The sequence below is a fragment of the Primulina eburnea genome, chromosome 9 (genome assembly GCF_022965805.1).
Source record: "Primulina eburnea isolate SZY01 chromosome 9, ASM2296580v1, whole genome shotgun sequence".
Lineage (NCBI taxonomy): Eukaryota > Viridiplantae > Streptophyta > Magnoliopsida > Lamiales > Gesneriaceae > Primulina > Primulina eburnea.
The window spans coordinates 16,327,698-16,355,363 of record NC_133109.1 but is presented as its reverse complement, the minus strand read 5'-3'; the positions used below and the strand labels follow the sequence as shown (position 1 = coordinate 16,355,363).

Here is a 27,666-nt window from a genome sequence, read left to right as displayed (position 1 = left end):
TAATAATCGTACCTCGTTGCTCCAAGGCCCTCTTCATTGTAATCCACCAGCTTTGTGCAACATCCAGCAACTGGTGTCCAATCAATTTAATCCGGCGCTCATCACTGTACTCCAGTGAATTAAACAGCATTTCCATGCTACCTAACCAACTCTCACACTCGACTGATGTCTCAGTACCCGTCAGAGTGGGTGGTTTGAATGACTAAAACCTCTTCAGCAAGGTTTCCATTGGAGTCGGTGTTACATCCATTGGAGGATTCGATGTACTACCCTGTTCTGGGATTCGTCTAGGAGGCATATCTGAAACTCAAAAGGATTAGTAATCCAATCCAACACATCTGTTTCAATTCAGTCTCTCCTTCGATCATCTTACTGCTGATCGAGAATCAATTCATATTAGTTTCCAATAATACATATTACAAAATCAAATCAGATAAATCAAGTAACATGTATTATATAATGCAGTACGACATGCTGGCATTCAAAAGCAGGAAATAAAACCTCAATCTACCCCGCTCACTAGCCTCTTCTATCTCAATCTCAAGAATCTACAGTTCTAGTACATACAGCTCTGATACCACCTGTTGTGGGGACCCGTACGCTAATCAAGTTCTTAATCATGTTTGGGACTAATTAATCAATTATAAAACAGGGTCTAAATTTTTTTTAAAATACAAAGCGGAAACGTAATGTAATTTACTCAAATTACATATTAAACATGAACATACATCTCAGTATAAAAGTACAAGTCCTGTACAACATACATTTATTCAACTAGAGTTTAACAGCTAATATCAATTGTCTAACCCTATCTCTAAACCAAGTCCGGAATCACCACGCTATCTGTCTTCTCTCATCCTCTTCTTGACCCTGATCCAGCCCCACCTGTTGTCATGCACACATACAAACAAGACAACAGCCGGATAACTCCGGTGAGATATAAATATCCCAGTATAAACAATGTAAACATGCAGTCGTATAAAAGCATATACGAAAGCATATATAAGAAGTATTCATAACATGTCTCAAATCAGAAACATAAATTCATATCAAACATTCAATAATCATGAATGACATAAACAATGTAAATCAACATGTCATATCAGACTCAACTCAACCGACGCGTCGTCTCAGACTCGACTCCACTGACGCGTCGTCTCAGACTCGACTCAACTCTATCCAAGGGATCCCGATGTCTGGATATAGGTAATTATATCGAAACTCAGTCGATAGGAATGAATCAATCCCTAAACGGCATCGATATAATTAATATCTCCAGTGTCTGGGCGAATCAGCCGCAGAATTGACGATTCAGTCAATAACCCGAAGAATCAGCCGGTAATTAGGCGAATCAGCCCATAATCAGACAACTCAGCCTGTAATTAAGCGAATCAGCTTATGTTTAGACGAATCAGTCAATCACCAGACGAATCAGCCGGTGACTAGGCGAATCAGCCTATAATGGTCGAATCAGTCAATAACCCGACGAATCAGCCGGTGACTAGGCGAATCAGCCTATGACTCAACGACTCAGTAATCAATACATACAGTCAGTATCTAAGCAAATCCGTCAATGACTAGCGAATCAGCAGTCATTACATGCAGTAGCTATAAATCAATATGCTACAATATCAATCTTATCACACAGTAGCTATAAATCAATAGACTACAATCATAAGTCTGATCAATTGCAAATATCAATGCAATAAGTAAAAGTATGTGATTTAGGGAAACTCGAGTCAAACCTCACTCGAGTTGTGCAATCCCAACTCAACATTTATTTATACCTTTCTTTCTGATACTCTGGCTCTGTCGAAGTCTCGAACCCCAAGCCTGTCAATACTCAGTCTGACAACAACAATATTGAGGGTATGGTATCAATACACCACTCAATTAATACTGGATACAAACAGAATTCAATCAAATTCTGTTTCAACAACATAACATCATAATCTTAATATATCCAGCCCTATCATATCAGTCAGATATCAATTCTAATATCCCATAATCAATAACCATTCAATCTGGATATCAATATTCAATCTTATTCTGAAATCATAACAAGTTCATATTCAGTCCGTTTCTTAATCTGACTTCGATTCTACGCTGTCTAACATGTCAAGAACAACATATATGAGTTCCATTTAGTTCTGACAATATCATAATTCTAAAACATGTCAAAACGTAGTAAAACTTACGTCCAGTTGTAGCCTACGTCGCTAGGAACTCGATACCGAAGTCGGATTCAAATTCGGACGGACGGATTGAAAGATAAAGGCGTAAGGATTTTCAGAACCTCTCTTGCCCCTTTTCTCGATTCTTCGTTTCTGAGGCAAGCTTTGCATGCATCTATATATATCTATACACTTCGCGCATGCAACAAGACAAGTGGTTCATTTTCCGCAAGACACGCAACACCGCGGGTGCGGTCGCATTAGCACCGCGGGTGCGGTCTTGCACCGCGGGTGCGGTCGCGTTAGCACCGCGGGTGCGGTCACCCCACTGTATCGATTCTTTCAAATTCCCGTAGCACCACCGCGGGTGCGGTCCTCCCCTTACAGCGGGTGCGGTCTGGCATGCTCATATATTTCATAATTTTATTTCTGAATACATTTCTCGGTGTCCCGATTAATCCTGTCATAATCACATGAAATGATAAATCAATCATCGTTAATTGCAGTGATTAATTCTTGGGCATTACAAGTCTTTTAAAAATTTTGCATATGAAGGTACTTGTTTAATAGCATCTAATAATGGAATATTTATCTTTACTTGTTTTAAAACTTGATAGATATCAGAATAATTTTTTTTGTTTTTTATGATTTGTTAATGCATGAGGAAATGGTGGAGGTTTATTTGACTCATTTACTATTTCAGATGATTTATCATTCACCATATTATTCTTAGAATTTAAGGTATCATCATTCTCAAAAGTATCAGGATTATCATCCTTACTCTTTGATTTTAAATGATCCTTGTTTTCATTACCATATGGATCATTAACCATTCTACCACTTCTAAGGGTAATGACAAATTTTATTTGATCAATTTTTTCATTTTTAATTCTTGATTTTAATTTTTAGGATTAGGTTGAGGTTGAGATGGAAATTTTAATTTTTCATGAATATTAAGTGCATATGCAAATTTTTCAAGAGTTTATTTCAAATCACTCGCAGATTCACTGTTTTGAATATGATAGACTCTTGCTTTTGGATAAATGCATGAATTACATCTTCAAATTTTTTTCTTGTAGGTGTAATATAAGGAATATAACCTTGATGATTTTGGTTCTTTTGAAAATATTGTTGTGAGGGTTGTGCATTTTTATCATTCCTCCAATTAAAATTAGGATGATTTTCCATCCAGGATTATATGATGGTGAAAAAGGATCTAGTATTGGTTTTTTATAATTGTTAACATAATTTGCTTGTTCATGGAGACATTCTTTAAATGAAGGTAATGTTGGAAAATCTTTTGCACCATGAACATGTGTATCACATATAAGACAAATAATTTCTTGAATACTTTTTATTGACCACTCTTTTTAATTTCTAATGACTCAAATTTTCTTGCTAAAGATGCAAGTTTAGCTTAAATATCTATATCATTTTTCAGATTATAGTTACCACCACCATTTGTTGAATTATTGATTTTAGTAGTTGGTGGTTCTATTGTACCTATATTATCTCAATTTTGAGCATTTTCTGCTAATGAATCCAAATACTCCATAGCTTCATTTGGGTTTTTGTCTTCAAAATTTCCATTACACATGAATTTTATCATTTGCCTATCTTTAAGTATTAGACCTTCATAAAAGTGAGAAACTATTCTTCATGTTTCAAAACCATGATGTGGGCATGTATTAAGTAAATCTTTATATCTATCCCAACATTGATAAAATGTTTCTCCTTGTTTTGAGAAAAAGTAGTAATTTTTCTTTTAAAAGAGTTTGTTCTATGGGAAGGGAAATTTTTTTAAGAAATTGTTGTTGCATTTCTTCCCATGACCTTATTGAACTCGATCTCAAATTTTGTAGCCATGTTTTAGCTTTATCTTTTAAATAAAAAGGAAAAAGTTTTAATCAAACTATATTCATGCTACAAATATTGTAATGCCCAATAATTAATCACTGTAATTAACGATGATTTATTTATAATTTTATGTGATTATGAAAGGATTAATCGGGACACGATTTGAGTCGGCGGGAAACGAATGATGTGCGAGGACGATACCTCTCGCGCACATGCGCGACATGAGATGCGCACATTCGCGAAATGGACTGAGGGACTCGCGCATATGCGCGAGCTGTGCATGCCATGTCCAGAGATCCTCGCACATATGCTCGACGTGTATCCGCGCATATGCGCGAGAAAACCCGAGAGTTGGCATTTTTGAACATTGGCCTCGCGCATATGCGCCGAGTAAGGGCGCGCATATGCGCGAGATGCCGTGTAGACACGCGCCAGAGCTTATCGCCTCGCGCATATGCGCGGAGGAGGGTCGCGCATATGCGCGAAACGTGTTGCATGAGGAGTACGCCATTTGCCTTGATGCATGTACGAGTATATATATATACATATAAGTTTTAAGATTCAGAAACGAGAAAATCGAGAGAAACTCTGGAGAAAATTGTTCTTGAAGCTTAGAATCGCGATTGCGAAAAATCTGTCCGTCTGATTTTGAATCCGACTTCGGTACTAGTGTTTATATCAACACAGGCTACAACTGGATGTAAGTTTTACTACGTTTTGACATGTTTTGAAGTTATGATATTGACAGAATTGAATGGAATTCATATATGATGTTCTGGACATGTTAGACATCATAGAATCGAAGTCAGATTTAGAAACGGACTGATTATTGAATTGTTATGATTTTCTGAAGTTAATTGACTAAGATATGATATCAGACTTTATCATTAGTGACTATTGGTTGAGGAAATTATTGTCTGGTTATGTTGTATTGACCGGGATATCAGGATTGTACGGTTATACCGTTGATTTTGAATTATTGATCAGATTGATATCGATTTGAACGGTATATTGATATGATACCATTGATATTGCCATTGCCAGATTGAAGGATTGACAGAGTTTGAATTCCAGACCGACACTACAAGCGAAAGGTATAAGTCAATGTGGTATTGGGACATCGACTCAAGTAGGATGTACTTGAGTTTCCCTAAATCACATACTTGTTATTATGTTTTATTATTGTGATTATTGATTTGATTAAATGCCTGTTCTATGGAGTTATAGGGGCATGCATTAGACGAGTAATCTTGTGACAGAAGTACCTGATAGTGGCGGGATAGCCACGGGCACATTGCACGATGTAACAAGATAGTGTATTGGTGATAGGACCACTGTAATGCCCGAGAATTTGATCTTAATAATCTGTAATTATTGATTATAATTTGAAATGATTATAAGAGGATTAATCGGAACACGATTTAAATTCGGCATAAAAATATGTATGTGCGAGGACGAAGCTCTCTCACATATGCGCGGCCTGGCAGGGGACATATGCGCGGAATGTCCAGAGGACCTCGCGCATATGCGCGACCTGAATCCGCGCATGTGCGCGAGGGTGGCAGACATTTGGCATTTTTGAGCAGAAGACTCGCGCATATGTGCCAAGATGTGTCGTGCATATGCGCGAGCCACCGTGAGACAGACGCACCGAGACTTAGGGTCTCGCGCATCTGCGCCAGTTGGTGTCGCGCATATGCGCGAGACGTGTTTTACAAAGGATGCGCCACCTCGCCATAAGCATGCACAGTATTTATATATATATATATATATATATACACTATACATACGAAAGAAAATCGAAGAATCAGAGTAAAAATCAAAATTTAAGGGGAAAAGTCGATTCTTAATTTTAGAATTCGATTTGCGATCAATCCGTCTGTTAGATTTTAAATCCGACTTCGGTACTATGTTCATAGCAACGACAGCTACGACAGGACGTAAGTTTTGTTATGTTTTGTTAAGATTTGAAACTATGCTATGTCTCGAATCAGATACGATTCATATATAGTGTTCTTGACGTAGTAGCCATCATAGAATCGAAGTCAGATTAAGAAACAAATTGAATATGGAATTGTTATGAATTTCAGAATGAGATTGACTAGAATTGATATCAGATTTGTACGGTGGTTGATTGTAAATTATTGGAATTAGTAGATACTGGTTTGGTATCACCGGTATCACAAGATTGTACTATGGTACTGTCAGAATTTGATAAAACAGAGATGTTGTGATTTGATTAGAATATTGATACAGTATATTGATATTGTCATTGCCATATTGAACAGTGACAGACTTTGAATTAAGACTTTGATTGTATCAGAACGACAGCAAGAAAGGTATAAATAAATGTTGATTCAGGATTGCACAACTTGAGTTAGGTTTGACTTGAGTTTCCCAAAATCACATACTTTATTTTATTGCATTGATATTTGCAGATTATCAGATTGATATGTTTAGTCTATTGAATGATAGCAGAGCCAGAGTTTGAGTCTAGAGCAGATCAGCCTAGCTAGGGCAGAACCGCCGAGTCTTTGTCAGAACCGCTGAGACTCTAGACTTACGGTATATCGATGAGCTTAGATGTAGATCGACGTCTATTGTAGACATTCGATACAGCATACCAAAGTTTAAATTAGATCGGGATCCCTAGATTATAAATGAGTCCTAGATTTAGGTACAGATTTGTATTGATTCATGTTGTCAGATTAGATACATGTTTCGATGTTTATTATGCTTTTATATATGTTTTATATGATTGCATTGATACATTGTTTATACTAGGATATTTATATCTCACCAGAGTTATCCGGCTGTTGTCTTGTCTGTATGTGTGCATGGCAACGGGTGGGACAGGTTCAGGGTCACAGAGGTGAAGAAAGATCGAGATTAGAGTGGTGAATCCGGACTTGGATATAGATAGGTTTTATTACTTGATTGTAGTAGTTGAACCTAGTTTTGAACTAGATGCATGTTATACAGGATTTGTATTATTATACTGGTTTGTATAATAGAATGATTCTATTACCTTCCGCATTTTAAAAAAAAAAATTAGACCCTATTTATTCTAATTGATTAAATTAGTCCCAATGATGATTAAGAAAATGATTAGCGTCCGGGTCCCCACAACAGGTGGTATCAGAGCGATAGATCCTTTAGAATTAGATAGAAGAGGCTAGTGAGCGGGGGTAGATTGAGGTTTTCTTTTCAGCTTTTGAATGCTATCATGTCTTACTGCTTTAATACATGTTACTTCTTTATCTGATTTGATATAGTAATATGTTTTATTGAGATTGGATCAGTACTGATTCTAGATCAGCAGTAAGATGATCAGAGGAGGATTAAAACAGAATTGTGGTATTTGTTACTAATCTATTGATAATCATATATGCCTCCGAGACGATTACCAGAACAGGGAAGTACATCAAATCCTCCAATGGATGTCACCCCGACTCCAATGGAAACGTTACTGAAAGGATTTCAGTCATTTCATCCGCCGACTTTGAAAGGAACAGAGAACGCTGTGGAGTGCGAGAGTTGGCTTGATGATATTGAGATGTTGTTTGAATCCTTGGAGTATACAGATGAGAGGAGAGTGAAATTGATTGGACAGCAGTTACAGGATGTTGCGAAGGACTGGTGGATTACGAGAAAGAGGGCCTGGGAGCATAGAGTTACGACTATCACCTGGAATATTTTTAGAACTGAATTTTATCAACGTTTCTTTCCAGTGTCGTACCGAAAATAGGACAAGGGAGCGGAGTTTGCCAATTTGAGACAGGGACAGATGAACATAGAAGAGTACGTGTCCAAGTTCTCCTCCTTGCTGAAATTTGCTCCACATGTGGTTGACAGCGAGGAAGCTACTGCCGACCAGTTCATCAATGGTTTGAACCCCGATATTTTTACATTGGTGAACACAGGGCGACCGAATAATTTTACTGAAGCCCTAAACAGAGCTAAGAGAGCAGAAGCCGGTCTGATGAGACAGAAAGGGGCTTCATTTGTGCCTCCAGCACCGAGACCACAGCAACCACCTCCCAGATTTGAGGGTGGCAGCAGCAGTGGAGGGAAGAAAGAATTTTTGAAAGCCAGAGGAAAGCAATTCAAGAAATCTGGCAACAGTTCTTCCAGCTCCGGTGGTTCAAGACAGAGCCAGAGTTACACTGGAGTTTATTGCAAGACTTGCGGAGGAAGACATGCAACTGAGCAATGCCAAGGAGTGACTGGTAGTTGCAATATCTGTAAACAGCCGGGACACTTTGCTAAAGTGTGTCCCCAGAGAGGTTCCCAAAGATCTCAGGGGGCCGAGTCATCGGGATCAGCAGCACAGACTGAGAGACGATCAGCTGCTGTTCACACATTCCAGCCAGCGCCAGCTCAGTCACAGCAGAGGCCAGGAGGAAGCCAGACTGGTAGCCAGGCCTCCTAGACAGGAGGCCAGAGTATTCGTTTTGACAGAGGAGCAGGCCCAGGAAGCACCAGATGACGTTGTGGCAGGTAACTGTTCTTTATGTGGTTACTCTGCTTATGTACTAATTGATACCGGTGCTTTACATACATTTATTTCTAAACGATTTGCACTGAGTCATGCATTGCCTGTAGAGTCTTTAGCTACTGTAGTGTCTGTCTCTTTGCCTTTGGGGACAGGTTTAATATTTGTAAATTCTGTTAAACATTGTGTACTACAGTATGACGGGCATGAGATTGAATTAGATTGCATCGTACTTGGGTTGTCTGATTTCGATTGTATTATCGGTATTGATATGCTGACCTAGTATAGAGCTACAGTTAATTGTTTCCACAAGATAGTGAGATTCAGACCAGATATGGCTAAAGAGTGGAAATTTTACGGTAAGGGTTCTAGATCGAGAATTCCTTTAATATCCGTATTATCTATGACTTGATTGTTACAGAAAGGAGAAGAGGGATTCCTTGTATATTCAGTAGATTTACTGAAGTCGAGTCCAGCATTGGCAGACCTGCTAGTGGTACGTGAGTTTGCTGACGTCTTCCCAGATGAGATCCCGGGATTACCTCCAGTCCGAGAGATAGACTTCAACATTGAATTGATGCCAGGTACATTGCCGATTTCTAGAGCTCCGTACAGAATGGCACCAGTTGAATTGAAAGAATTGAAGAATCAGCTAGAATACTTATTGGCCAAGGGATACATCAGACCGAGTGTTTATCCTTGGGGTGCTCCAGTATTGTTTGTAAGAAAGAAAGACGGTTCGATGAGACTCTGCATTGACTATCGGCAACTAAACAAGGCAACGATAAAGAATAAATATCCTTTGCCTCGTATTGATGATTTATTTGATTAGTTGTAGGGTTCTTCCGTATATTCCAAATGTGGGGACCCGGACGCTAATCATTTTCTTAATCGTCATTGGCACTAGTTTAATCAGTTAGAATAAACAGGGTCTAAAATTTTTTTTTTAAACTGCGGAAGGTAATGGAATCATTCTATTATACAAACCAATATAATAATACAAATCCTATATCACATGCATCTAGTTCAACTAGACTAAGGTTCGACTACTATAATCAAGTAATGAAACCTATCTATATCCAAGTCCGGAATCACCACTCTAATCTCGATCTCTCGTCATCTTCTTGACCCTCATCCTGTCTCACCTGTTGTCATGCACACATACAAAACAAGACAACAGCCGGATACTCCGGTGAGAATAAATCCCAGTATAAACAATGTAAGCATGCAATCATATAAAACATATATAAAAGCATAAACAAACATCAAAACATGCATCTAATCTGACTACATGAATCAATACGAATCTGTATATAAGTCAAGGTCTTGTTATCTTATCTTAACTCATTTCTAATTTAGGGATCACGATCTAATTTAGACTTCGGCATGCTGTATCGAATGTCTACAATAGAAGTCGTTCTAAATCTAGGCTCATCGATACACCGTCAGTCTAGAGTCTTAGCGGTTCTGACAAAGACTCGGCGGTTCTGTCCTAGCTAGGCTGATTTGTCCTAGACTCAAACTCTTCCTCTGCTATAATTCAATAAGCTAAACATATCAATCTGATAATTTGCAAATGTCAATGCAATGAAATAAAGTATGTGATTTAGGGAAACTCAAGTCAAACCTAACTTGAGTTGTGCAATCCCGAATCAACATTTACTTATACCTTTGTCTTCCCGGTCTGACGAAGACGAAGTCGTGTATTCTGATCTATCCATACCCAGTCTGGCAATGACAATCATATAAATACAATATCAGTATATAACTCAATTCAATATCTGTTCTGATCAATACTCAAATCAGTATATAATCTAATCCATGTCTGAACAAGGTACAATCTAATTCATATCAACGATATCACAATACAATCGAGATCATTACTGAATCTGATCAATCTAAATCAACTAATGTTTCGACGGCATAACAATACAATCTGAATAACCCCGTCAATATGAACATCACATATATAATACCACAACTCATAATCGATATCCGTACTAATCATAGTCTTCAATAATAACAGATCGTGATACCAAATCTATACAATCTCAGTCATATTACTTCAGAAAATCATAACAATTACAGAAACAGTCTGTTCTTTAATCTGACTTCAATTATACGATGCCTACTGTAGCAGAAACATTATATCTGATTCGTATTCAATTCTGACAACATCATAAATTCAAATCATGTCTAAACGTAATGAAACTTACGTCCAGTTGTAGCCTACGTTGATAGAAACACCGTACTGAAGTCGGATTTAAAATTGGACGGGCGGATTTCTCATAAATCAATTTCTAAATCGGAACTGAAATATTTCCTCAGAACCTTTCTTTCTTTCCTCCCTTTTTGTTGAAGAAGACGATTGTATAAATATATATACATATATATCCTGTGCATGCAAGGCAAGTGGCGCACTCTTTCACATAACACGTCTCGCGCATATGCGCGACACAATTCGCACATATGCGCGAGACCTACGGGTCTCGGCTTTAACCACTCGCGCATATGCGCGCTTCATCTTGCGCATATGCGCCATAGTTTCGGGACGGGTCGCGCATATGCGCGACTTATCTCGCGCATGTGCGCCGATGCTTCTTTAATTTTCGCGCATGTGGGCCGATACCTGTCGCGCATGTGCGCGGTGACTCTTCTTGTACTTCATGTCAAATCTTCTTTCGGTTCTCCCGGTCTGATCCGTTCCGTCTATAATCATCTTAATTAATGAACAAATCATTTCAGATTAATCTCATATTACAGTAATAACATCTCGGGCCTTACATTTCTCCCCCTCTTAGATCTTAGTTCGTCCTCGAACTTGCAAGTAATCAATTCAGATATATCAGAAGAACTGTATACTGAGTTTAAATCGGAAACTTATCTCAATGAATCTATTCTGAAATCTCAATCTTATATTAGATTCTATCTCTCAAAATAGCTCTGACAAAGTCAATCTCGCAATACTGGTTATACAATATCCGTATATACCAAACCACAGCTCATAACAAATCACTACCATCAGCTGTTATCAAATCTATTTATCCCATTCAAGGATATATTAAATCTTCAGCCTCAAATACCAATCGTCACCATCCGACGTTGGCATATTAAGTCTGTCTGATCTGAGCTATCTTCATTCTTTTCTAAATTAGCTACATTTTCTTTGTTATATCAATTAGTGCTAGCATCCAGCACTGCAGCTCTCTGGATATCTTCCAATATCTGGATAGTATCCTCTGGTTATCTGTCAGTCGGTGGATAATATAGGAATGAGTTTATGGTATGTTCTGCCACAAATACAAACTCAAACAAAATCACAATATGATATACTCTACTTCGGCATTCAAGTTATTCTGACCACTTTTCTGACATCGATCTGTGTCATTTGGTCATGTTTGTACGTTATCTGGTACAAACTATTAGATATGGATTGAACAATCTGTCAATCACAATAATATCATATCACAATCTGGAAAGTATTGCAATGGTCTCATTACGAAATTCATCGAAATATACTCTCCATGTCTAGTCAGAAATATACAAATTCTGCAATAGATCTTCTGATTTCTATCTTTCTGTCCTCATTTATTGACAATTCAGACATATCAGTACAAATTCTGCCAACATTTCAGTATAATTCTATCATAACTTATTTAATCTATCTATATCAAAACTGTTTGTTCGAATTATCATACACTTTCTGTTACCAAAATGAAAACTGAATCTACTACTGTGCATCTCTGACACTATCTGTCATTTCAAACTCGAACTATTTGGTACAGACAATCAGTTAACAATATAAATTAAAGAAAAATACCTACCTGGTATTCGGTTCTGACTATCGATATCAAATTCTGTTATACAATTCTGAATCATTTGTCATCGCAAGATAATCATTCCCGTACAGTAGCATTTACATATCTGTCACTCTGATCGATACTCTGCTCTGATTCTCGAAATTAAGTTCTGAACATTCTGGTTAAATCTCTGAACTGCCGTAATTCTCGAATTCAGCTCTGATTCGGTTTGAATAATCTGTATCACCCACTGACTCAGAATAACGGTACTATCAAATCAGATTAACAATATCAATAATCTATACTGATCTAGTGAGTTCAGTAAACTCATAAAACGGCAATTTCTGGCAATACTGTCAATTCTGACTAATCAATCATATCTTCATGTAGCTCAGATCAATTGCTATAGGTCATCTGCAAATATAGTATGCTCCCAAACAATATAAGTTGTCTCAAATACTGTTTTGGAACACTAACAATACTCAAGCAGATACAAAACAACAATTGTATAAGATAATCTGTCAATTCAGACAAAATAAATTTCTGACATTTCTGACATTTCTGAAATTTTCTGATAATTCTGATCTTTTTGATATCGGTATCATTCTCAGTCACTGATCATGATCTCAACTGTGTCAAAATCAATCGGTATACTAAATTCAGATATCGCATATACGGAATACAATCTGTTTCAGGCAGGATTCATATTTGAATAATTTCTGTATACAATAATCACAGTTCTCAGAGTATTCAATACAATCTTCGATTATTCGATTCAATCAATCAGACGCTGCAAGTATATCAAAATATCATAGATACAACAAGCATGAAATCAACAGAATATCTCTGAACATACTGAAACATGCCAAAGAAAAACACTAACTCAGATGTAACTCCTGGTTGGTACTCTTCTACTGATCTTTCACTTCTTTCAGTTCATTCTGTATCATTCTGTACATTTAATATCATTCTGTACTGAATTCTAATAAAACAAATAGTACCTGATATCGATTCAATTCTGAAATTTATCTTTCTAATACAAGGCAAATCTGAAATCTTATCTGGCCAAACAGCAGCCAACGCGTACATCACTGGCAAATCTGCCTATGCTAGGCTGGATTTCAGTCTAGTGAATACATAAGGATACCATATGCTCTTTTCTGTATTAATCGAGTCATAGACAATACATATATTAAAGGAATTCTAGATCTAGAATCCTTACTGTAGAATTCCTACTCATCAACCTTATCTGGTCCGAATCTTATATTCTGAAAGGAATCTACGATAGTTCTGTACTTGTTCAGCATATTAACATCAATAATGCAGTCAAATCAGAAAACACAAGTACATCATAATCTAACTCAACCTCATTCTCATCTTACTGTAGTATACAATATGTCACAGAAATCTCTGATATCAATCTTTTTTTTTTCCAAAAAGTAAGGGAATCCGTACTACAGTACAAACAGACTCAACAGGTACAGCATATATCAATGCAACTCAGTCAAAGATAATCATTGAAAATGCATTAGTATATATATCTAAACATATGCAACATAATCATAAAAGAACAGTACATGTTACTATATCAGCAAGTGCCTCTTGGGTCTGTTCCTCGGTCACTGCCACCAGATGATTATGCTCCCTGAAATCTTCGGGAACCTCTCTGGGGACAAACTCTAGCAAAATGCCCCGGCTGTCGGCAGATACGACAAATACCAGTAACTCCCTGGCATTGTTCCGTGGAATGTCTTCCTCTGAAAGTTCTGCAATACCCTCCAGTATAACTCGGGCTAGAACCACTGGAGCTAGATGAACCGCTCAGTCCGCTCCCTAACTTCTTAAACTGTTTCTTTCGAGCTTTCAGCAAATCTTGCTTTCCACTCGTGCTACCGCGATCAAATCGGAGAGGGGATTGCTGTGTCTGGGGTTGTATCGCACACACCCTTTTCAGTTGTCTCATCAGACTCGCCTCCGCTCTCTTCGCTCTACTCAAGGCATCAGCAAAATGGTGAGGTCGCTGTATATTCATCAATGCGACTATCTCCGAATTCAATCCTCTGATGAACTGATCCGCTACAACTTCATCATTCCCCATTACATGAGGAGGAAAACGCAGTAGAGTAGAGAATTTAGCAACATATCCTTCAATATTCAGTTCACCTTGTCTCAAATTCTCAAACTCTGCTTTCTTGTCCTCTCGGTATGAAACTCAGAAAAATCTTCGATAAAATTCAGTCCTGAATATTTCCCACGAAATCACTGTACCTCTCTGTTCTAACATTCTTTTACTTGTAATCCACCAACCCCTGGCGGCTTCTCGTATTTGGTTAGGTACCATTTTAACTCTCTGTTCATTTGTACAATCAAGTAAATCGAACAGTATTTCTATGTCATCAAACCAGTTCTCACAATCTTCAGACGCCTCGATACCACTCAGAATCGGCGGCTGAAATAACTGAAACTCTTTCAACTTTATTTCCATCTGAGTTTCTTATACATCTATCTGTTCAGTCGAAGTACTACCATTTTCTAGAATTCACCGTGGAGGTATATCTGCTTATCAAAACATTAGTACCCAAATACTACAAATATGTTCAAATATTTCTCTGATCATCTTACTACTGATCAAGAATCAAATCTGATTCATACTCAATAATACATATTACCAATTCAAATCAGATAATTAGATAACATGTATTTCAAAGTAGTAAGCATAATGTCATGCTAGCACACACAATGTAAGTCAACATTAAAATAAATCTCATGCTAGCAATCACCTGCAAGGAAAGAAAACTCAATCTACCCCGCTCATTCTCTTCTATCTCAGTTAAAAGAACTATCGCTCTGATACCACCTGTTGTGGGGACCCGGACGCTAATCATTTTCTTAATCGTCATTGGGACTAGTTTAATCAGTTAGAATAAACAGGGTCTAAATTTTTTTTTTAAACTGCGGAAGGTAATGAAATCATTCTATTATAGAAACCATTATAATAATACAAATCCTGTATCACATGCATCTAGTTCAACTAGACTAAGCTTCGACTACTATAATCAAGTAATGAAACCTATCTATCCAAGTCCGGAATCACCACTCTAATCTCGATCTCTCATCATCTTCTTGACCCTCATCCTGTCTCACCTGTTGTCATGCACACATACAAAACAAGACAACAGCCGGATACTCCGGTGAGAATAAATCCCAGTATAAACAATGTAAGCATGCAATCATATAAAACATATATAAAAGCATAAACAAACATCAAAACATGCATCTAATCTGACTACATGAATCAATACGAATCTGTATTTAAGTCAAGGTCTTGTTATCTTATCTTAACTCATTTCTAATCTAGGGATCCCGATCTAATTTAGACTTCGGCATGCTGTATCAAATGTCTGCAATAGAATTCGTTCTACATCTAAGCTCATCAATACACCGTAAGTCTAGAGTCTTAGCGGTTCTGACAAAGACTCGACGGTTCTGCCCTAGCTAGGCTGATCTGTCCTAGACTCAAACTCTTCCTCTGCTACAATTCAATAAGCTAAACATATCAATCTGATAATTTGCAAATGTCAATGCAATGAAATAAAGTATGTGATTTAAGGAAACTCAAGTCAAACCTAACTTGAGTTGTGCAATCCCGAATCAACATTTACTTATACCTTTGTCTTCCCGGTCTGACGAAGAGGAAGTCGTGTATTCTGATCTGTCCATACCCAGTCTGGCAATGACAACCATATAAATACAATATCAGTATATAACTCAATTCAATATCTGTTCTGATCAATACTCAAATCAGTATATAATCTAATCCATGTCTGAACAAGGTACAATCTAATTCATATCAACGATATCACAATACAATCGAGATCATTACTGAATCTGATCAATCTAAATCCACTGATGTTTCGACGGCATAACAATACAATCTGAATAACCTCGTCAATCTGAACACCACATATATAATACCACAACTCATAATCGATATCCGTACTAATCATAGTCTTCAATAATAACATATCGTGATACCAAATCTATACAATCTCAGTCATATTACTTCAGAAAATCATAACAATTACAGAAACAGTCTATTCTTTAATCTGACATCAATTATACGATGCCTACTGTAGCAGAAACATCATATCTGATTCGTATTCAATTCTGACAACATCATAAATTCAAATCATGCCGAAACGTAATGAAACTTACGTCCAGTTGTAGCCTACGTTGATAGAAACACCGTACTGAAGTCGGATTTAAAATCGGACGGACGGATTTCTCATAAATCAATTTCTAAATCGGAACTGAAATATTTCCTCGGAAGCTTTCTTTCTTTCCTCCCTTTTTGCTGAAGAAGACGATTGCGTATATATATATATATACATATAGATCCCGTGCATACAAGGCAAGTGACGCACTCTTTCACATAACACGTCGGGTCTCGACTTTAACCACTCGTGCATATGCGCGCTTCATCTCGCGCATATGCGCCATAGTTTCTGGACGGGTGGCACAGATGCGCGCCTTATCTCGCGCATGTGCGATGCTTCTGTAATTTTCGCGCAGGTGCGCCGATACCTGTCGCGCATGTGCGTGGGGTCTCTTCTAGTACTTCATGTCAAATATTCTTTCCGTTCTCCCGGTCTGATCCGTTCCGTCTATAATCATCTTAATTAATGAACAAATAATTTCAGATTAATCTCAGATTATAGTAATAACATCTAGGGCCTTACACCAAAATTGATTTAAGATCGGGATATCATCAGTTGAGAGTCAGAGATTCTGATATCTCAAAGACAGCATTCAGAACCAGGTATGGACACTATGAATTTATTGTCATGCCATTTGGTTTGACGAATGCTCCAGTTGTGTTTAGGGATTGATGAACCGTATATTCCAGAAATATCTCGATGATTTTGTGATTATTTTCATCGATGATATTTTGATTTATTCAAAGAATATGAGCGAGCATGTTGAGCATTTAAGAACTGTGTTGCGAATTTTAAGGGCTGAGAAGTTATATGCTAAACTGTCAAAATGTGAGTTTTGGTTAAGACAGGTAGTATTTTTGGGTCATATTATATCCGGAGACGGGATATCAGTGGATCCCAGTAAAGTGGAAGCCGTGATATCTTGGCCAAGACCGACGTCCGTACCCGAAATTCGCAGCTTTATGGGTTTAGCGGGATATTACCGCCGTTTTATTAAGGATTTCTCAAGTATAGCTAAACCAATTACTCAGCTTACTCAGAAGAATGCTCCATTTGTTTGGTCTGAAGAATGCGAGACCATTTTTCTGGAGTTGAAAAAGAGATTGACCAGTGCTCCGGTATTGACTATCCCATCCGGTACTGGTGATTTTATGGTTTATTGCGATGCTTCTCACAGAGGTTTGGGATGCGTTCTGATGCAGCGAGGGCATGTTATTGCTTATGCCTCAAGACAGCTTAAACCACATGAGACTCGTTACTCAATTCATGACCTTGAATTGGCAGCCATTGTCTTTGCGTTAAAGATATGGCGACACTACCTATACAGGGAGAAGTTTGAGATATATTCTGATCATAAGAGTTTGAAATATCTTTTTTCACAGTCTGAAATGAATATGAGACAGCGAAGATGGCTTGATTTACTTAAAGACTTTGATTGTGAAATCAAATATTATCCAGGAAACTCTAATGCAGCAGCTGATGCACTGAGTCGAAAGGTATGTTCTTTATCCTTATCGACTATGGGTGTTTCCAATTTGATAGAAGACTGTTGTTTGTCTGGATTAGCATTTGAAACAAATTATAGACCGTTGAGACTCTATACGGTGCAAGTAGAACCAGAGCTGATTATGAGAATCAAGGCAGCTCAGAAAGTTGATCAGAATGTACAGAAATCAGTATCAATGGTCAGAACAGGACATCAATCGGAATATCAGGTACGTGATAACGTCTTGTATGTGAATAATCTTCTGGTTGTGCCGAATGTTTCAGATTTGAGACGACAGATATTGTCAGAAGCGCACAACAGTCGATTCAGTATTCATCCTGGTGGCAGAAAAATGTATAATGATTTGAAAAGATAGTTCTGTTGGAAACAAATGAAGACTGACATTGCCGAATTTGTTTCCAAATGTCTGAATTGCCAGTAGGTGAAAGCAGAAAGAAAGAAACCAGGAGGATTATTACAGAGTTTATCCATTCCTGAGTGGAAATGGGATCACATTTCCATGGATTTTGTGACGCAATTGCCGCGTTTCTCCCGAGGTTGTGATGCGATTTGGGTCGTTATTGACAGATTGACAAATCCGTATGTTTTATTCTGTACAAGATGACGTTCAGACTTGACCAGATGGCAGAGATTTATGTCAGAGAAGTTGTTAGATTGCACGGAGTGCCGAAGTCAATTGTATCAGATCGTGATCCTCGATTTACTTCGCACTTATGGCAGAGTTTGCAGCAGGCTATCGGTACGAAGTTACATCTGAGTACCGCATATCATCCACTGACCGACGGACAGTCAGAGCGGACTATCCAGACACTGGAGGATATGCTGAGAGCAGTGGTGCTTGATTTTAGCACTAATTGGCAAGATGCACTGCCGCTTTGTGAATTTTTATACAACAACAGCTACCAGACGAGTATTGAGATGGCACCATTCGAAGCGTTGTACGGAAAGAAGTGTCGATCCCCTCTCTATTGGGATGATATCTCTGAAGTGCCTGAGATTGGACCTGATATGATCAGAGATATGACAGAAAAAGTGAAGCTAATTCGAAAAAAAATGAAGGCAGCGCAAGACAGACAGGCCAAATATGCCAATGTTCGACGTAGACCGTTGGTATTTGAGGTAGGAGACCGAGTATTTTTAAAAATTTCACCTTTCAGAGGAGTTGTCAGATTTGGCAAGAAAGGGAAACTGTCTCCACGATACATTGGGCCTTATGAGATTCTTGAAAAGATAGGAGATCGTGCCTATCGACTCGCTTTACCGCCTTCATTATCCGAGATACATGATGTTTTTCATTAATCGTTATTAAGGAAATACCTTCCTGATGCTTCACATGCTATACAGCCAGATGAGGCCAAGCTTGATGAATCTCTGAGTTATGTTGAAAAGCCGATTCAGATTATTGATCATAAAGAAAAACAGCTCAGAACGAAGACTATTCCACTTGTAAAAGTTCATTGGACTCGTCATGGCACTGAAGAAGCAACCTGGGAAACTGAATCAGATATGAGACAAGAGTTCCCAGAGTTATTTCGATAATGTAAATTTCTTATAGAGTTTTGTATATATACTCCTTATTGATACGATTGATTGCTTGTGATTTCGAGGATGAAATCGTATCTTAGGGGGGGAGAAATGTAATGCCCGAGAATTTGAACCTAATAATCTGTAATTATTGATTATAATTTGACATGATTATAAGAGGATTAATCGGGACACGGTTTAAATTCGGCATAAAAATATGTATGTGCGAGGACGAAGCTCTCGCGCATATGCGCGGCCTGGCAGGGCGCATATGCGCGGAATGTCCAGAGGACCTTGCGCATATGCGCGACCTGAATCCGCGCATGTGCGCGAGGGTGGCAGAGAGTTGGCATTTTTGAGCAGAAGCCTCGCGCATATGCGCCAAGATGTGTTGTGCATATGCGCGAGCCACCGTGAGACAGACACGCCGAGACTTAGGCTCTCGCGCATATGCGCCACTTGGTGTCACACATATGCGTGAGACTTGTTTTACAAATAATGCGCCAACTCGCCATAAGCATGCACGGTATATATATATATATATATATACACATACGAAATAAAATCGAAGAATCAGAGCAAAATTCGAAATTTAAGGGGAAAAGTCGATTCTTAATTTTAGAATTCGATTTGCGATCAATCCGTCCGCTAGATTTTAAATCCGACTTCGGTACTGTGTTCATAGCAACGACAGCTACGACATGACGTAAGTTTTGTTATGTTTTGTTAAGATTTGAAATTATGCTATGTCCCGAATCAGATACGATTCATATATAGTGTTCTTGACGTAGTAGCCATCATAGTACCGAAGTCAGATTAAGAAACAGATTGAATATGGAATTGTTATGAATTTCAGAATGAGATTGACTAGAATTGATATCAGATTTGTACGGTGGTTGATTGTAAATTATTGGAATTAGTGGATACTGGATTGGTATCACCGGTATCGCAAGATTGTACTATGGTACTGTCAGAATTTGATAAAACAGAGATGTTGTGATTTGATTAGAATATTGATACAGTATATTGATATTGTCATTGCCAGATTGAACAGTGATAGACTTTGAATCAAGACTTTGATTGTATCAGAACGACAGCAAGAAAGGTATAAATAAATGTTGACTCGGGATTGCACAACTCGAGTTAGGTTTGACTTGAGTTTCCCAAAATCACATACTTTATTTTATTGCATTGATATTTGCAGATTATCAGATTGATATGTTTAGTCTATTGAATGACAGCAGAGCCAGAGTTTGAGTCTAGGGCAGATCAGCCTAGCTAGGGCAGAACCGCCGAGTCTTTGTCAGAACCGCTGAGACTCTAGACTTACGGTATATCGATGAGCTTAGATGTAGATCGACGTCTATTGTAGACATTCGATACAGCATACCAAAGTCTAAATTAGATCGGGATCCGTAGATTAGAAATGAGTCCTAGATTTAGGTACAGATTTGTATTGATTCATGTGGTCAGATTAGATACATGTTTCGATGTTTATTATGCTTTTATATATGTTTTATATGATTGCATTGATACATTGTTTATAATCTGATATTTATATCTCACCGGAGTTATCCGGCTGTTGTCTTGTCAGTATGTGTGCATGGCAACAGGTGGGACAGGTTCACTGTGGGGACCCGGATGCTAATCAAGTTCTTAATCATTATTGGGACTAATTAATCAATTATAAAACAGGGTCTAAATTTTTTTTTTAAAATACAAAGCGGAAACGTAATGTAATTTACTCAAATTACATATTAAACATGAACATACAAATCTTGTGTTATCTACAAGAATTCAAATAGGTTCAACTACATATCAGTGCTGAATCCTATGTTGCTCCGAAGCCCGGATCTCCACGCTATCTAATCTTCTCTCATCCTCTTCTTGACCCTGATCCAGCCCCACCTGTTGTCATACACACATACAAAACAAGACAACAGCCGGAAACTCCGGTGAGATATGAATATCCCATTATAAACAATGTATACATGCAATCATATAAAAGCATATACGAAAGCATATAAGAATTTCTCATAACATGTCTCAAATCAGAAACATAAATCAATATCAAACATTCAATAATCATGAATGATATAAACAATCTAAATCAACATTTCGTATCAGACTCAACTCAACCGACGCGTCGTCTCAGACTCGACTCCACTGACGCGTCGTCTCAGACTCGACTCAACTCTATCCTAGGGATCCCGATGTCTGGATATAGGTATTATATCGAATCTCAGTCGATAGGAATGAATCAATCCCTAAACGACATCGATATAATTCATATATCAGTGTCTGGGCGAATCAGCCGCAGAATTGACGACTCAGTCAATAACCCGACGAATCAGCCGGTAATTAGGCGAATCAGCCCATAATCAGACAACTCAGCCTGTAATTAAGCGAATCAGCTTATGTTTAGACGAATCAGTCAATCACCAGACGAATTAGCCGGTGACTAGGCGAATCAGCCTATAATAAGAGGAATCAGTCAATAACCCGACGAATCACCCGGTGACTAGGCGAATCAGCCTATGACTCAACGACTCAGTAATCAATACATACAGTCAGTATCTAAGCAAATCAGTCAATGACTAGCGAATCAGCAGTCATTACATGCAGTAGCTATAAATCAATAGGCTACAAATATCAATCTTATCATACAGTAGCTATAAATCAATAGACTACAATCATAAGTCTCATCAATTGCAAATATCAATGCATAAGTAAAAGTATGTGATTTAGGGAAACTCGAGTCAAACCTCACTCGAGTTGTGCAATCCCAACTCAACATTAATTTATACCTTTCTTTTTGATACTCTGATTCTGTGGAAGTCTCGAACTCAAATCTGTCAATACTCAATCTGACAAGAACAATATCGAGGAGTATAATATCAATACACCTCTCGAATCAAATATGTTCTGCTCAATACTTAACTTACTTCAATATCGATGGCATAACGGTATAATATCAATATACCCAACCATACCATATCAATCAGATATTAATTCTAATATCTCCTACTCAATAACAACTCAATTCTGATATCAACTCGACTCCAAAACTACTCCGAAAATCATAACAATTCCATAATCAGTCCGTTTCTTAATCTGACTTCGATTCTATGATGTCTACTATGTCAAGCACAACATATATGAGTTCCACTCAATTCTGACAATATCATAATTTCAAAGCATGTCAAAACGTAGTAAAACTTACGTCAAGTTGTAGCCTACGTTGCTAGGAACTCGATACTGAAGTTAGATTCAAATTCAGACGGACGGATTTTTCACAAAAGGCGTAAGGATTTCTCGTGCCAAAGCTTCGACCCTTTTCCTCAATTCTGAATGAATTTCGAATGGAATCACAGCCTATATATATCAAAATTGCATGCAAGAAACGTGTCTCATTTTCCATGCTGCACGTCACACCGCGGGTGCGCTCCATCTTGCACCGCGGGTGCGCTAACGTTTCGTCAATCTTATCTATTTTGAAATTGCATGACCGCGGGTGCGGTACCTGTCGAGACCGCGGGTGCGGTACTGCACCGCGGGTGCGGTAATGCTAACACCGCGGGTGCGGTCACCCTTCGGTAAAACTGACCAAGTTTCTGTCCATGCACCGCGGGTGTGGTACATGCAAGGGCGCGGGTGCAGTGTTGCTTCGGCAACACACTATGAAATTCAAATTAAATGGCCACACATCATCTTAAATCGTATCTCAGCTGGCCCTTTCATGATCACGTTAAATTATAAATCAATAATCCTTGATTAACAGTGAATAATTCTCGGGCATTACATTTCTCCCTCTCTAAGATCTGAGTTCGTCCTCGAACTCGCAAGTAATCAATTTAGATATATCAAAAGAGATGTATCCAGAGTTTAAATCAAAACTCATCTCCATGAATCTATTCTGAAATTTCAATTCTCATATCTAGTTCTATTTCGGAAATAGCTCTGATAAAGTCAATTTCGGAATACTGGTTATACAACATCTGTATATACCTAACCACAGCTTATAACAACTCAACATCATCAGTTGTTATCAATTCACTTTATCTCAGTCAAAGATGTATTCGATCTTCGATCTCAGTTACCAACAGTCATTGTCTGACGTCGGCATATTCAGTCTGTTTATCATGAGCTATTTTCATTTTCTTCTGAATTAACTTCACCTTGTCAGTCATATCTCTGATCATGTCAGGTCCAATCTCAGGAACCTCAGAGATATCATTTCAATAAAGAGGGAATCTGCACTTCTTAACGTACAACGTGTCTAATAGTGTCATTCCCATACTCATTTAATATCTGTTGTGGTATACAACTCACCACATGGCAATAAATCCTGCCAATTAGTGTTAACTCAAACACTACAACTCTAAGCCTATGTTCTAGAATCTGGATACTCCACTCTGAATGTCCGTCAGATAGTGAATACTATTCAGTATTCAGATATAATCTAGTATCCAACGCTTACTGTACATTCGGTCAAATGTACAAAATCAACCAAAATCATGGTTTAATATAATCAATTCTCAACACTACGTGTAATCTAATTACTTTTCTGACCGAATCTCCGTAATATATCATATTTGTACATTTTCATGTACGAGTTAGCACTCGCAGACTGCGTCAGTCTGTCATTCTTAACTTAATCAATACTCAATTCCAAGAGGAATGCAGTAATTTCATCCCGGTATCCCTGGAAATGTAATCTCATTTCCATTCAGGAATCGATAAATTATCTACCAATTTATTGGTTTGTTTTCTTTCTATCTTTATCTGTCTGTAGTTCAGACATTTCAGTCCAAACTCTATCATATCTAATCTCATCTGTTTCTCTCAAAACGTTTTCTGCTATCAGGATGCCTACTGAATCAAGTATTGCACCCTTCTGACAATTCTGTCATTTCAAGTTCGAAATATCAGGCACAAAAAAATCAGTTATTATCATACAATACAGTATTACTTACCTGATATTCTGATCGACACTCAGTTCTGACTATTGGTATTAAGTTCTAAACATTCTGTTAACATTTAAACATCCGCTCTGATTCGGACGGTACAATCTAATCTCCATTGTCTATAATCTGTCTCAAGCACGTATTCAGAATAACATCAATATTCAATCAGATTCAAAACATACTAAACTCATAAACCGCAACTGTCTGATACTGATGTCAACCTCAGCTGACTAATCACGGTTTAATTCTGTGAAAATCAACGAATATATCATCTTCAGATATAAAAATCCCTGAACATAATCTGTCTCAATCAGGATTCAAAATTCCAACAATTTCTAATATCAGTTCAAGGCTAAAATCAATCTCTCTGATTGGAATCAGATCTGAAGTCTTATCAGAGAAAACATCAAGAACTTTCTTATCATTGGTAAATCAGCCAATGATAGACTCAACTTCAATAAATCAACTGAATACATAAGGAGTCACTCTGCTCCTTTCTGTAATAATCGAGTCATAGCTAGTACGAATATCAAAGAAATTCTCAGTCTGGAATTCTTATCGTACAATATTCATCTCTTGATCATCTCAGGTCTGATTTTCACCATCTTCTGAAACTAATATTGGGTAGCTATGTACTTGGTCAGCATATCAATATCAGTAATGAAGTTCCAAAATCATAGAACACCAGTACAATACCATCTACCACACAATCTAACTCGATCTCATTCTTATCCGACTGTAGTATACAAGATCTAACAGAAATCACTGGTACAAGATCTTTTCTCAAGGAAAGAAACACTACTACAGTAAATAAAGACTCAACAGATAATGCATGCATCAATGCAAATCTTTCAGAAGTAAAAGTATGTGAAACACCAGTATCCCTCAATACATATGCAGGATAATCAAACAAATCAGTTACCTGCAATATCATCATCTGGTGCTTCCAGAGCCTGCTCCTCGGTCAAAGCAAATACTCTGGCCTGCTGTCTAAGAGGCTGGCCAACTGTCCGGCTTCCTCCTGGCCTCTGCTGTGACTGAGATGGTGCTGGCTGAAATGAAGGAACGGCAGCTGATCGTCTACTCCACTGTGCCGCTGATCCAGATGGTTCAGCTCCCTGGGATCTTTGGGAACCCCTCTGTGGACATACTCTGGCAAAATGTCCCTGTTGTTTGCAGAAGTGGCAACTACCAAGTACTCCTTGGCATTGCTCAGTGGAATGTCTCCCTCCACAATTTCCGCAGTAAACGCCGGTATAACTCTGCTGAGGACCACTGGAGCTAGAAGAACTTCCGCCAAACTTCTTAAATTGCTGCCCTCTAGCCTTTAGAAAATCTTCTTTCCACTACTGCTACTACCACCCTCGAATCGGGGAAGTGGTTGCTGTGGTCTCGACACTGGAGGAACAAATTCAGCTCCTCTTTGCCTTATCAGGCCCGCTTCAGCGCCCTTTGCTCTATTCATGGCATCAGCAAAGTTATTGGGTCGCCCTGTGTTCACCAATGTAAAGATATCGGGATTCAAGCCATTGATGAACTGATCAGCAACAGCTTCGTCATTTCCAGCCACATGTGGAGCAAACTTCAACAAGGTAGAGAATTTGGTCACATATTCTTCAATGTTCAGTTGACCCTGTCTCAAATTGGCAAACTCCGCCCCCTTGTCTTTTCTGTACGATATTGGGAAAAATCTCTGATAAAACTCAGTTTTAAATACATCCCAAGTAATAATCGTACCTCGCTGCTCCAAGGCCCTCTTCATTGTTACCCACCAGCTTTGTGCAACATCAAGCAACTGGTGCCCAATCAATTTAATCCGACGCTCATCACTGTACTCCAGTGAATCAAACAGCAACTCAATACTACCTAACCAACTCTCACACTCGACCGATCTCTCAGTACCTTTCAGAGTGGGTGGTTTGAATGACTGAAACCTCTTCAGCAAGGTTTCCATTGGAGTCGGTGTTACATCCATTGGAGGATACGATGTACTACCCTGTTCTGGGATTCGTCTAGGAGGCATATCTGAAACACAAAAGGATTAGTGACCCAATCCAACAAACCTGTTTCAATTCAGTCCCTCCTCCGATCATCTTACTGCTGATCGAGAATCAATTCAGATTCGTTCCCAATAATACATATCACAAAATCAAATCAGATAAATCAAGTAACATGTATCATATAAAGCAGTACGACATGCTAGCATTCAAAAGCAGGAAAGAAAACCTCAATCTACCCCGCTCACTAGCCTCTTCTATCTCAATCTAAAGAACTCTAGGTTCTAGACCAATAGCTCTGATACCACCTGTTGTGGGGACCCGGACGCTAATCAAGTTCTTAATCATTATTGGGACTAATTAATCAATTATAAAACAGGGTCTAAATTTTTTTTTTTAAAATACAAAGCGGAAACGTAATGTAATTTACTCAAATTACATATTAAACATGAACATACAAATCTTGTGTTATCTACAAGAATTCAAATAGGTTCAACTACATATCAGTGCTGAATCCTATGTTGCTCCGAAGCCCGGATCTCCACGCTATCTAATCTTCTCTCATCCTCTTCTTGACCCTGATCCAGCCCCACCTGTTGTCATGCACACATACAAAACAAGACAACAGCCGGAAACTCCGGTGAGATATGAATATCCCAGTATAAACAATGTATACATGCAATCATATAAAAGCATATATGAAAGCATATAAGAATTTCTCATAACATGTCTCAAATCAGAAACATAAATCAATATCAAACATTCAATAATCATGAATGATATAAACAATCTAAATCAACATGTCGTATCAGACTCAACTCAACCGACGCGTCGTCTCAGACTCGACTCAACTCTATCCTAGGGATCCCGATGTCTGGATATAGGTATTATATCGAATCTCAGTCGATAGGAATGAATCAATCCCTAACCGACATCGATATAATTCATATATCAGTGTCTGGGCGAATCAGCCACAGAATTGACGACTCAGTCAATAACCCGACGAATCAGCCGGTAATTAGGCGAATCAGCCCATAATCAGACAACTCAGCCTGTAATTAAGCGAATCAGCTTATGTTTAGACGAATCAGTCAATCACCAGACGAATCAGCCGGTGACTAGGCGAAT

The 27,666-nt window shown here is 38.2% G+C and overlaps 1 non-coding gene across 1 annotated transcript; it reads left to right on the top strand.

Annotated features, from left to right (window-relative positions):
- The first annotated feature begins 3,841 nt into the window (after nucleotides 1–3,841).
- Nucleotides 3,842–3,951, top strand: LOC140842211 (small nucleolar RNA R71). The gene has a single exon (XR_012120342.1). It is a non-coding gene; the product is annotated as a small nucleolar RNA R71 (small nucleolar RNA).
- The last annotated feature ends 23,715 nt before the right edge of the window (nucleotides 3,952–27,666 follow it).